Here is a 13,330-nt window from a genome sequence, read left to right on the forward strand (position 1 = left end):
GATCAATAAAGTATATGGTATAGAGCCCAATACTGAACTAAGAACTCAGCAGTTCAACTCCTAACTAAGCAACCTGGCTCAGTGTAAGGGGATATTCTTCATCCAAATTGACACAGTAATTTAGACATTCTGGACCAGATCCTTGGCTGCTGTAAACAGACATAGCTCCACTGAAGTCAAGGGAACTGTGTAGATTTGCATCAGCTGGGGATCTGGCCATCTAAGCCTTATTTCTTTTCAATAGCAGCAGATAGAAAAAGGGTCTGCGAGACTGCAGATCTCTCTGCCGGGCTGTCATTTCTACATTATTTATGACAGATCTGACATTTTCACTTTCATCCCGGATCACTCCTAATAAGAAAAAAAATGCTGAGATGAGTCATTTCCATAGTTTTACAGTCAACTCCATAATCTTGTTTGACAAACCGTGAAGAATATTTCACCTTAGCACAGGATTAGAAAGCATGCAAACACAAAAATATCAGAATAGGGAAGCAGGCTGGCTCATCTGCAGAACAGGCTTGAGAACCCTCTGGAGTAACCATATCGCTAGCAAAGCAGCGGTTCACTAACGGATCTGCAATACTCAGTGGCTATTTGCAGATGTACACAGGAAAGAAATTTTATGATACAATTGGACAGTAGAGCAGAGAGAGTACCCACTGAGGAGGAGGGAAATAGGCTGCTATCTAAAGCCCAGTACAGAAAACTGCAAATATGTATCAAGAAAGAGACTCTGGGGAAACCTATTCAAACTGACTTCACAATATTGTCTAATAATCAAGCATTGCAGGTAGACAGCTGTAAATGCAGATGCATGTGGATCTAAACAAATGTGAAATCTCAGGAGAAACTGAACCTCCTAAGGACCCAATTAATCTTGTTCAAAAGACCTGTTAATAAAGTTGAATATTGCCAGCTCTGCAATTTGACAAGAGGGGGCAAAGAGACTCTTCTAACACCATGGGGAGTTCCTGTAATCAGGAGTAAAGAGTTACTGATTACATCCTTGATATTTGGCTACTGAATATTTTAAGGTCAGCTACAACTCAGTGTGACTTTGTCTGGCAATCTCTCACTGTGTTATATGAGGAGCATGAGGAAAAGCTGTTACAACAGTGGTCAGCCTTGATACATTGAAGAGAATTCCTTTGAGAAACAATTACTCTAGAGTAAATCAGATGTAGTCAACTTAATAATTGTAACATATCCTGCTTAGAAGCCAGTACTGTACTTTGCTAGTAATTCTCCTTTTCCATTCCGTGCTCTATTTTGGGACGGAGATGTGCAGAAGGAAGGAATGGTGAGAATGGTTTGGCAGCTGAAATATAACAAGGTATAGAGAATCCGTAAGTGCGTATAGTATTTACTTCTTGTGTTTTTGAAAAATGGGAGTAATCTTTTCTAGAAGGAGTTGCATACTTATATATTGTACTCGCCTGTCATTAAGGATGTCTGAGGCGGGGTGGAGATGGGGGGGGACACTATAGAAAGAATGGATACAAGCAGGTTACCTCAAGGGGGTACTGTGAGTCTAATTGCCCATGCTCTCCTAGCCAGTCATTCCACAGCAAGAGCTAGTGGCTGCTTACATGTATGTTGAAGCAGTTGGAATGAGTCAGAAGAAGCTGGAGAGAGGCTGTGTATTAAGCTACAAGCAGACAGTTTTGGCTGGTGGGTCTGTTTGTGTCCCTGGAAGAGACAACTGGGCAGAGGTGCTGGGCCCAAGATTTCCACCAAAGGGGGTTAGACTTGTGCCATTCGTTACCAGCCTTGCTTCAGAAAACAGTGCTCCTGTATTTGTAAATAAACAAATTACATGAAGAAAATAGTCTGACTCCGTATCATCAATTTCTGATCCAAACACGAACCAGACCCGCAAGGCCCTGAAAATCCACAACTGCTGACAAAAGGACAATACATATGAGAATTCCACTGTCAGTATGCCCTGGCTACTGCTAGCTTGTTGGGCTAAGGAGATAGTCTCCCCGCCCATCATAATTGCCCCATCTTTCCTTTGCACTGCTTCTTTGATTGGCCAACTAAACTTGCAGTCCCCAGGTCTGATTCTGTAACACTGTTGTCAAGCTGGCATAACTCACTCCACTGCCTTACAACAGCATCAAACTGGTGTAAATGGAGTAAGGAAGCAAGCCCTCCATTTTTATGCTCCACCCAAATTGGATCCATTTGTACACAAGTAACAAGTTTTATTTCAATTTCCCTTAGGAAACTACATTTCACTTCAAAGAGTCTCTTTGAAGAAACTCCTAATTAACTGCAAAACACATGTATATTGGCACACATCTCAAAACAGAGGGGCAACTGCTGCCTAGAAATTTTCAGAAACATGTATACAAATGGATCCAACTGGGATAGAGCATAGAAGTGGAGGGCCCAATTCCTGACTGTTACACCATTGTATGGCATTGGAGTTACACCACTGTCAAGCTGGTGTCAGAGTGGAGAATAAAGCCTGGGGACTTACTGACCAGAGGAGCAACTCGAAGGAAAGAGGAAAACTGTGCATGACAGACTGTTCTCCCTGGCCCAACAAGCAAACAGCATGCTGACAGGAGCAATGAGCCATGATCTTTATGTTTCCTGATATTTATTTTCTTAGGATTTCATTCAAGTTCATAAGCATAGGGCTAGAAATCTTATGTACACAATAGCTAATTTCAATTTATTTTAAACTATCTGAAAAGCTAATATTTTAGCAAATCGTTACAATATTCAGTTCAGTGCCTCCCTGCAGCCGTCCATGACAGAGCTGTTTCAAAGCTCATTTTGTCTGCCTAGGAGCTTTGGGCAAGGGCAGAGTCTATACAGCACTAAAACTCTTGAGGCTGGAAAGTCTAAACAGAACACGTACTCTAAGTGTCTGCGGAAGCCTTGCAGTATAGGCCAGTGAGTGGAGGTGGGGATGCCGAGGCAGCAATATGTTATAGGAAACAATAATAAAAAAAAAAAGCTATTCTACTTAATTTAAAAACAGCAAGGATGCACTCCATGGCAAACTCTCGTTAACCTCTGGAACCATTCCAAGTGCCTGCCTGAAACAACGGCAGAGACAGGCAGCTAAAATGATGAAAAATAAAACATTCTTACTGAAAACCAGAGTCTCTCTCTCTCTGAAGACTATTTAAGATCATTTTCAGGTACTCCCACATCAATCCTATGTACGTACATGGATCGGAAGCATGTATCTAATGGTTAGATAAAAGGGACTGAACTGAGATTCTGTTTCTCTGCCTAACTCTGTCATTGGCTCATTGTATGACCTTGGGAAAGTCATTCAAACTCTTTGCACGCATCGATCTAAGGTACTCATATAACCCCCAATACCACGGGGTCTGAGCATCTCACAATCTTTAATAAATTTATTCTCTCAGAGCCCTTGGGAGGTAGGGCAGTGCTATCCCCCCCTCCCCCCATTTTACAGTTGGAAATGTGAGGTACAGAGAGACTAAGTGACCTGACCAGGGTCATGCAGGAAGTCTAGGCCCCACTCTGGTACTCCAGCTGGGGTGGGGGCTGCACCATGCAGCTCCCAGACGCTGCAGCATGGTCGGGGGCCGCACCAGGCATGGCTCTGTGTAGGAGCTGGAGAAGAAACATGCCGCTGCTTCCGGGAGCTGCTTGAGGTAAGCGCTGCTGGGAGCCTCTCCCTACGCCCCAACCCCCTGGCCCAGCGCTGATCCCCCTCCCGCCGTCCAAACCACTCAATTCCAGCCTGAACCACCCTCCTGCACCCTAAAGCTCTCATCCCCAGCCCCACACTCCCCCACCCCAGCCTGGAGCCCCCTCCTGCACCCTGAACTCCTCATTTCTGGCCCCACCCCAAAGCCCACCCCCACGGCCAGAGCCCTGACCCTCTCCCGCACACCAACCCCAATTTTGTGAGCATTCATGGCCCGCCGTACAATTTTTATTCCCAGATGTGGCCCTTGGGCCAAAAAGTTTGCCCACCCCTGGCATAGACCACATTTCCTCTCAGTTTACTCATATGTAAAATGATGCTAACGAACACCTGCTCCCCTACAGGGGAACTGTGGTGTGTAAGTATTTGCAAAGATTCTTGAGATCCTTATATGAAAAGTGCTACAGAAGCAGTCTCAGGGCAAGTTCACACTACAAAATTAAGTTAACCTAAGTTACGTTGACATACAACCACTGCAATAATTAAATCGCTTTTGCGTGTCCACACTATGCTCCTTGTGTCAGCGGTGCGTGTCCTCACTAGCAGCACTTGCATCGATGCAGAGAGCAGTGCACCATAGGTAGCTATCCCACTGTGCAACTTGCCACCATCTAGCACAGGGTGTTTTGGGAAAGGTTTGCAATGCCTCCTGGGGGCAAGTGAGTTGTGCAGGGGTGACTGGGAACACGATTTCAACATTCCATAATGCAGTTTTCTCCATCCCATAATTTTATCTGCATCCCATAATATTTCACGCCTCTTTTCAAAAGCCCCGCAAACAGTGTTCCGTCTAATTTTTCCCACACACGTGCGGAATGGATTTTGTTATGTGCACCAATATGGAATTGATGTGTGACACATCACCTCCATATTGGTGTACATAACAAAATTCATGTGGCGGGGGGGAGGCCGAGGGGTTCAGAGTGTAGGAGGGGGGCTCAGGACTGGGGCAGAGGGTTGGGGTACAGGGGGTGAGGACTCTGGCTGGGGGTGCTGGCTCTGGGGTGGGGCTGGGGATGAGGGGTTTGGGGTGCAGGCTGCCCCAGGGCTACAATGGGGAGAGAGAACTCCCCCCAGGTCTCTCTCCACAGGAGCACCTGGGCTGGAGGGGAGAGGTGCCGCTCCCCCACCGCAGCAGCTCTGGGGCTGCGGGATAGGCGCCTCTCCCCCAGCCGCAACAGGTCCAGGCCCGGGGCTAGGTTGGGGCGCCTCTCCTCCGGCCGTGGCAGGTCTGGGGCTGGGTTGTGGCCGGGGTGCCTCTCCCCTGGCTGCGGCAGGTCCGTGCTGGGGCTGGGCTGGGGCCAGGGGAGGGGCGCCTCTCCGCACTGTGGCAGGTCTGGGGGAGAGGCATCTCTCCCCACCGCAGCCCTGAGCGGCGCTTAATAGGTTGCCGTGCAGCTTAGAGGGTACTTAGACCGCAAACCTGCGCGGCCGCCATCTGTGTGAGAAGCCTGAATCCTGCACAGCTCTCCGCTATTGTTATGAACATGGCAAGCACTGGGTGCCTGATCCTGCAGTATTTGCAGAGCTCCCAGAGGAGCTGCGGGGAACATGACAATTCCTTCGAGGCTAGATTGCCATGGGACATAGAAAGAAACAATTCAAGGTTGTTGGCAGCATTCACAGAGCAGCTGCAGATGGTGGAGCGCTGGTTCTGGGCCCGAGAAACAAACCACCGACTGGCAGGATTGCACTGTCGTGCAGATCTGGGAGGATGAGCCGGGGCTGCAGAACCTCAGATGTGCAAGGCCACATTCCTGGATACGTGTGTGTGTGGCGCTTGCCCCAGCCCTCCAGCACACAAACAGCAAAATGAGAGCTGCACTGACAGTGGAGAAGTGAGTGGCAGTAGTTGTGTGGAAACTTGCATGAGCATATGCAGATAGGCAACTGAACTGACCACTGGCACCATTTCCCACAGGCGGTAGTGACTGTAGCTGGTATCTCAGTCCTGAGGGTAATGGAAACTGAAAGAGAACAGCTCCTGCAGGTGCCCAACTGCAGACCAGGGCTGTATGCTGCTAGTAACTGCTGAGTGGCGTGGGAAAGTGTCCTACTGCAGCGGGAGAAATAAGGCAGCCCCGCCCAGAAAACTTCAGCAGAGGACTGCAGACTACCCAGGAAAGTTTCCTCAAGATCTCTGTGGAGGATTCACGGGACATCTCGGTGCACATAAACTTGTTTTTTGTTTTGCTTTGCCTCCGGGTCCAGCCGCCCTGCGCCCAGGGGTTTTTTTTTGTTTTTGTTTTTGTTTTTGCTTTTCCTCCAGGTCCAGCCACCCTGCGCCCGTTTTTTTTTTTTTTTTTTGCTTGGGGCAGCAAAAAAATCAGAGCCGGCCCTGCTTAGGGGTGGTGGTGGGGTCTCCACCGAGGATGGCCTATAACTTTGTAAAAGCAGCATGTCTGCGGCTCCACACCAGAGCGACTGTTAGCCTCCCTGGCCTTCTGCTATGCCTGCCGCAACTCTTTGGCTTTCACATGGCACCGCTGCAGGTTTTTCTTGTAGCCCTTCTCCTTCATGTCCAAAAGATCTGGTTGTAGATATCGATGTTTCTAGGCTGGACCGGAGCTCTGCTTGCACAGCCTCTTCTCCCCCATGGACTCAAGACATCCATCACCTCCTGGAGCATGTTTGCAGGGTGAAGCTGGCCTGGTTAGCTGGGTAGTTGCTAGGTGACCTCTCCACGCCAAGCAAACAGGAAATGGAATTTCAAAATTTGCAAGGCTTTAATGGGGAGGGGCATATACCTGTGTGCCCAGCTGCTGGGCAGCGGAGTTCAAAACGGTGACCAGAATGGCTGCGATGGGACATTGTGGGACAACTCCTGGAGGCCACTAAAGTTGACGTAAGTAACACAGTGTCTATATTGACAGTGCGTCGACCTAACTACGTCAATCTAAGCGCTATGTCTCTCATGGAGGTGGAGTTATTAAGTCAGCGTAGCAGGCAAGTTACATCGGCGGGAGCAACATTTTAGTGTAGATGTTTACAGAGTTAGGTCGATGTAAGCTGCCTTGCATCAACCTAACACTGTAGTATAGACCAGGCCTCAGAGACAGTTGCACTAAAGTTAATGGGACTCCATGTGGGAACAGACAGAACTCCACATGGATATGACTACTTGGAGGATCAGGTGTTAAGAGAATGGCAGATGGGGAGCTAATTTACATAACCTGACCAGCTCTGTCACTTATAGCCACAAAGCTGGAGATTTTACTGGGGATGGGCTTTTACAAGAGGCTGACCTTCCTCTGATGATTGCAGCTATCTTGTGTGAGGTCAAAGCCTTCAGGAGCCACAAATAATTTTTGCACAACTTTATGAAAATCAGCAGATAACTGGTAACCCATCTAGAGGGTTGAAACTTTCCCTAAAATTCAAAATTAATGGTAGGTGAGATCCACATGCCCAAGATTTTAATAAAAATCATGCAGTTGAAAAAGTGAAAAGAAATTGCCTCTTCTATTTTTTTAAGATTGAAAAGGGCTTATACAACTGATTGATAAGATTAATTTACAAAGCATTTGTATTTTTTAACAGAAGAGGCAATTTCTTTTCACCTTTGCAATTGCATGATTTTTACCTACTCCTGACAGAAAGAAAGAGATTAAACTGTAAACTACACAGCTCAGATGGGTAAATTCAACTGCTTTCATCATTTCAATATTTGTTCAGAGCGGCGGCTGTAGCATTGGTTAGCTATTCAAGACCACAGCCACAACTCGTGACACTGGTGGAAAAAGTGAAGAGATACAAATTGACATCTAGAGAGACAATGCACATGGGGGGATAAAGACAAAACGTACTTCCAGGCAAACTGAAATAGCTCATTCTCTGTTGGACAGGAAAGTTTTGCTTCCTCCCAAAGAAATTATTTTTCAAAATGTACAAATGCTTTGTAAATTAATCTTATATTGTTGTATAAGCCCTTTGCAACAAACTGAAGAGATGCACCTCAAGTACATGCAACGTTTCAGAAACTATAATGCTCAAAAAAAAAAAAAAAAAAAAAAAGGTGTGGGCTGGGAATCACTCATGACAGTTGTGATTTTAAAATAACTAATTCGAGGGGGGGGGCACAAAAATTGCAAAGCACTGAAAAAGAAGTGGGAGGGCTCCAATTCATAAAAATGATGGCTTACTTTCTATAGCTTTCTTCTTGTCACTCAGAAGAACAAGGCACCTGGTAATAACATGACATTGTATAGAGCTTTCCATCCAAGACACTTGACTCACAAAACATTTTGCAAAGATTAAATCCTCCCTTCACCCCATGAGGAGAGGTAAAGTTCTGCCTCCTTTCATACATGGGGACACTGAGGCACAGAGGTTAGAACCTGCATTTTTACAAGTGCCCATTAATTTTGGGTTCTCAACTTAAAATGCTATAGGCCTGATTTTCAGAGATGTTGATATCAGAAATATATTACTGGGGCTTCATTCTCCCCTATGCCAAACTCTACGCACTGCAGGACCAGGGGCCACCGTAGAGCTAGTCCTTAGGGGACCTTATGTCAGTGGAGGATTGGCAAAGCAGAGCTGAGCTCTATTCTGACCCTGGTCTCTACTTTGGGAGTGGTGATGGTTGGAACAGGAGTTGGATCTGCTGGCTTTATACTATTGCGGAATTCCCATCTGCCAGGTGGATTCTCTGTTGGGCATTTGCAACCAGCAGCATGAAGGGGCTGGAGCACAAGAGAATCTAGCTAATTCAATTTCCTGATCGGGTACAAGTAGCACCAGCTGTAACATTCCAGTTCTGCTTTAAAAACGTGTATAGTCTCTTCCCTCTTCCTCCATCAAAGTGGATGGGATATTAAACCTGTTTTTGTCCATGCACACTTTCTCCTTTTGTATTCAGAACATTGGGAAAACACAACAGCTGTTCCATTTGCACAGGAACTGGCAACATTCTAAATACTGAGAGAATTATTCGCAACGCTTAACCAGTTTGTTATTATGAACAGCAGGAATAGATAGATCATGAATGTGAAATTCATTTTCAAATAATTAATCATGAGAAAGAATGGCCATGACTCAGCTAATTGTTTTGAATATTGCCTTTCTGGGTGCTTATTTTGTTCAAGAAAAAATATTCTATTGCAGTTTTGGGAAAGGAAATAAAATCTTTCCCAACTATGTTCCTGAAACGTTAAGTGTGAGGCTTATGGAAATTAGCTTGGCCTGATAAACAGGTATTAAACCTTCAAGTAAATGTAGATCTAACTACCTTGGCGGCACACAGATGAGCCACTGAGAACCCTTCATTCCATGTTATATTTAATCTTTCTTGTTCCTTAATGCTGTAGTTTCCCGTGAGGTGAACTGCTTCCCAGCACAGATCACTGGCCATTTACATTTATTACTAAAAATCACAGCAGCTTCGTTAATGAAGCGTTAACAAGAGACCCGACAGCAATAGAGAAACATATCAGTGCTAAATTCAAAACCTGTCAGCCTGCCTGCCAGATGGAGCTGGTCTAATCTTAAAGATCTATGAAAATGTACAGAGAGTAACATTGCTACTAGCTTGGCTTATAGATTTATTTTATTTTTTACATTTATGAAACGAACCTTTCTTTAGCTATATAACTATGTATAATTATAACTATGTATGGATTATTTATATTTCATACAGGTTTAAATGCCTCTTGCACTGAAGAATTTAGAGGGTAGGATTCTAGTTAAAACAGAAATCTCTTTTGAGGTTCTTTTAGTCTGAAGTCCTCGTATTAAGGGCTGTACCCAGAAACAGCACAGGTTGTTTAAAGAGACAAACTCACAAGGTCTGGTGTTTCCCTATAGTCCAAGATCAAACCCTTTCCATTAGTAATGGAGAAAAAAATATTTTCATAATCTCATATGCAATTTATTTTTATAGAACAACTGATATCATGTAAGCCAAGCAAATTACTTTCAAATATACCTTGCAAAGAGCATTAAGTTTCTAGGGAAATTTGTGTTTTTTCCAAACTCTGTTCCTTTTCTAGTGATGAAATCATTAGGAAATATTGTCATTTTAGCTTTAGGAGATGCATCTGTTTTTGATTTTAACCATCAAGAAGCAAAGAAATACCAATATTCGTTACAGATAACAGCTGAAATCCAAAGGCAATTAAATTTATAAATATACTCCACTCACCCATAGCTTGATTGTGTTCAAGAACTGCAACCCTGAATGTACTAGACTGCCTGGGCCTGATTGTACAATCCTTCCTCATGCTAATGTGCACTTATATCACTGACTCCAACAGAACTACTTGCATGAAGAAGGCTTGCACAAACATAGCCTACATGAACATCAATGGTCAGAATTTCAGCAAAGCTCTTCACATGCACGAGTGATCACAGCCCTACCCTGGGATTGTTAGTCTACAACAGGGCTGGGCAAACTATGGCCCGGGGGCCACATCCAGCCCGCAAGCTCCCGCCGGGGAGCAGGGTCCAGGACTTGCCCCCTTCCAGCCGGGGAGCGGGGTTGGGGGCTTGCCCCGCTCCGTGCCGCTCCTAGAAGCAGTGGCACGTCCCCCCTGTGGCTCTGCATGCTGCCCCCGCCCTAAGCACCACCCCCGCAGCTCCCATTGGCCAGGAACCACAACAAATGGGAGCTGCAGGGGCAGCGCCTGTGGACAGGGCAGCGCGCAGAGCCGCCTGGCCGCGCCTCTGCATAGGAGCCGGAGGGGAGACATGCCGCTGCTTCTGGGAGCTGCTTGAGGTAAGCGCTGCCCAGAGCCTGCACCCCTGACCCCACTCCTGCACTCCAACCCCCTGCACCAACCCTGATCCCCCTCCCGCCCTCCGAACCCCTCAGTCCCAGCCCGGAGCACCCTCCTGCACCCCCAACCCCTCATCCCCAGCCCCAGCCCAGAGCCCTTGCCCCCTGCTGGAGCCCTCAACACCCCCCTGCACCCCAACCTCCTGCCACAGCCCAGAGCCCTCTCCCGCACCCTGAACTCCTCATTTCTGGCCCCACCCCAGACCTGCACCCCAACTCCAAATTTTGTGAGCATTCATGGCCCGCCATACAATTTCCATACCAAGATGTGGCCCTCGGGCCAAAAAGTTTGCCCACCCCTGGTCTACAAGCATGCTCAGTCCTCCTGAGTCAAACCACTGCTCTCTAGAGACCTCACCAGATAACCCAACAGGCCCCAGTTCTGATCTCAGGAGTACCTCCAATTAAGTCTATTTTAGGGTTTAAACAGCCATCCATCACTGTAGTATCTAAGCACCTTCTACGTAAAATCTCAATAGCAATAGCCAAGTTCTAAGTGGACTTCATGGAGTCTCTGGCACTTCTCCCTTTATGAGATCAAAACTCTGCTTAAGGTAAGGGGGGGGCTAGAGTCTTCCTCCCAATGGAATAATGTAAAACCAATGCAAGATCAGAATCAAAACCAAGGAGTGGCTTTGTATACTCAGGAGGCAGAGTTATCGCAGGTCCTTGTGAAAGTGCAAGAATTAAAGGGCAACTAGAGGTGAGTGGATGGCAGAGGGATGGAGGTAAAACCTTTCATTCATGTAGTACATTATAAAATGAAGAAATAAATCTAATTCATTTCACATCAGCAATAAGAAGAGGCAATGATGAATTTAAGAACCGCCAAAGGCATCAGAATATCAGGTCTCTTCAAGGAGTTTCAGGCTATGCCTTTTCTCTGTGTAGACCCTGCAAGATGCCATTATGTAGGACTGCAGCAGGGAAGCAAACATTTCCACCTGATAACTGCCAGGAATTCCAGCCACATTACTATCTAGATTATAAAGAAGATTCCTGGTCTAGCTGCAATGTACAGCAGATTTACTTCAGGACCAAACACTGAATTTGGTTATGCTGTGGTGAACTTTTACGTCCTCTCCTATACACATGTGCATGTATAAAGCTGGCCTTTTACAAGTTCTGGGAAGCAGGATTTAGTGTAAAGTAAACAATGTCTGGAACCCAAGTGCAGCTGGGCGTGCTAGTAACCTTATTCTCAGGGAACATTGTGCAGTTTCTACTAGACATAAGGGAAAAGTACAGGACAGCACTACTTCTATTCTAATTCCTCTAGGATTAACCAACCATGCATATCACAGCCACAGAGGAAAAAATAAACCACCCAAACTGCTATTGTTATTTGGGGGACAGGGAGAGGGGAATAAAAGGACGAGTTACTCCAAGTTTCATATCATATAAATTATTCTGGGTCAAGGTAAAACTACTATCAGATTTCGGCCTGCTATTTAATGCTGCAAAATAAATGTCTGGGTTCAATATTTCCTTGTTTTAAGGCATTTGATCCATATTGTTTTCATGCTGAAAGATAAATTTAAACTGATGAAAGCTTAAAGCAGGGGTGTCAAAAATATGCCCCACTGTTCAGATCCAGCTTGCTTGACAGACTAGGTTTTATGCTGCACCTTTTCAAAGCCATTGCCCAAGAGAAGCAGGGGCATCTGTTGTTTTTAAGATGGTCCCACACATCTCCTGTACTATGCAGGTAGTTCCTCTAGACACTGGAGAAACAGGGGGAAAACAGCCCAACAGAAACAGGATAAAGAAATCTGGAGTTTAAACAACACATGTTCTTTTCTGATGTATTTCATTCAAGAAATTGCATCCAATACATCGAGAGGTTTGAATAAATGTATCAACTACTCTGTCACTGCTATTGGTTAGTAAACTGGATGTGCCCCCCCCCCTTTTTTTTTCTTTTAAAAGAATCTAAAAACTAAATCTACTTAGCTTAAATGACTGAAATCCATCTAATTAGATGAAACAAAAACTCTAGCCATTGCACAGTTCATGACCTAAGAACCTCCAAGATTTGCTTAAAAGGTCAGTTGAGGACAGAAACCAAAACCAAATGTTGCCATAGCTAGTGAGTGGTGCCTGCAGGTCAGAAGTGGGATTCAGAGGAGAACAGAGGTGTTTGAATGCAATCCACATTAAACCTGGGCCCCAGGACTCAGCTTTCTCTGGGAACCTCTAACATTTCATTAGCACTGAATTCAAGAGTTTTAGGTAAGAAACTTGGTTCTTTTAGAAGCAACAGCCTGGGTAAAGATTTGGTTGGTTTGGGTTTTGTTAACTTGGCTTTTAAACAATACATCAAGTAAAATTACAGAAAAGATGACAATCAATGAAATGAATAGACTGCAATAAACATGTTGCCCATTAAATAGCAAAAAGAGTAACTTAGATCAGCTTTAGTCATTTCAATTATCTAATATTCATGGCTACTTATTCTGTATCTTAGTTCCTGATAAAATACCACACTACGAACCCAGATTTCTAGTGTACAAGATAAAACAAGGTTTCCCATTTCTGTCTGGCGGGGAGGGAAAAGCACTGGAGTTATTGTAATCCCCACTAACAAGGAGAGAGAACGTTTACTGTGCATCATATTTTACAGTCAGTTTCCCAAAGATGAACTGGTCATCAAGTTCCAAAGTAACGCAGAACATCCTGTCCATAACAGATCAGAGGCAATCACTAAACTCCTCATTCCACTGCTTACAGTGACAAAGCTGCAAGTCTCATCTCAGCTTTCATCCAGCAGATATAAAGCAGAGTTTGCAGCCCAAAGAGTGTAACTCGTATTGATGAGGACTGGGTGCGGACCAATCGAAAATGGCCACCTC

General features: G+C 45.3%; 1 protein-coding gene across 1 annotated transcript in view; it reads right to left on the reverse strand.

Moving 5' to 3' along the window:
• Nucleotides 1-13,330, reverse strand: part of PPIL2 (peptidylprolyl isomerase like 2) — a 136,879-nt gene that overhangs the window by 33,267 nt on the left and 90,282 nt on the right. The window lies entirely within an intron of this gene.

This window comes from Emys orbicularis, chromosome 16, assembly GCF_028017835.1.
Source record: "Emys orbicularis isolate rEmyOrb1 chromosome 16, rEmyOrb1.hap1, whole genome shotgun sequence".
Lineage (NCBI taxonomy): Eukaryota > Metazoa > Chordata > Testudines > Emydidae > Emys > Emys orbicularis.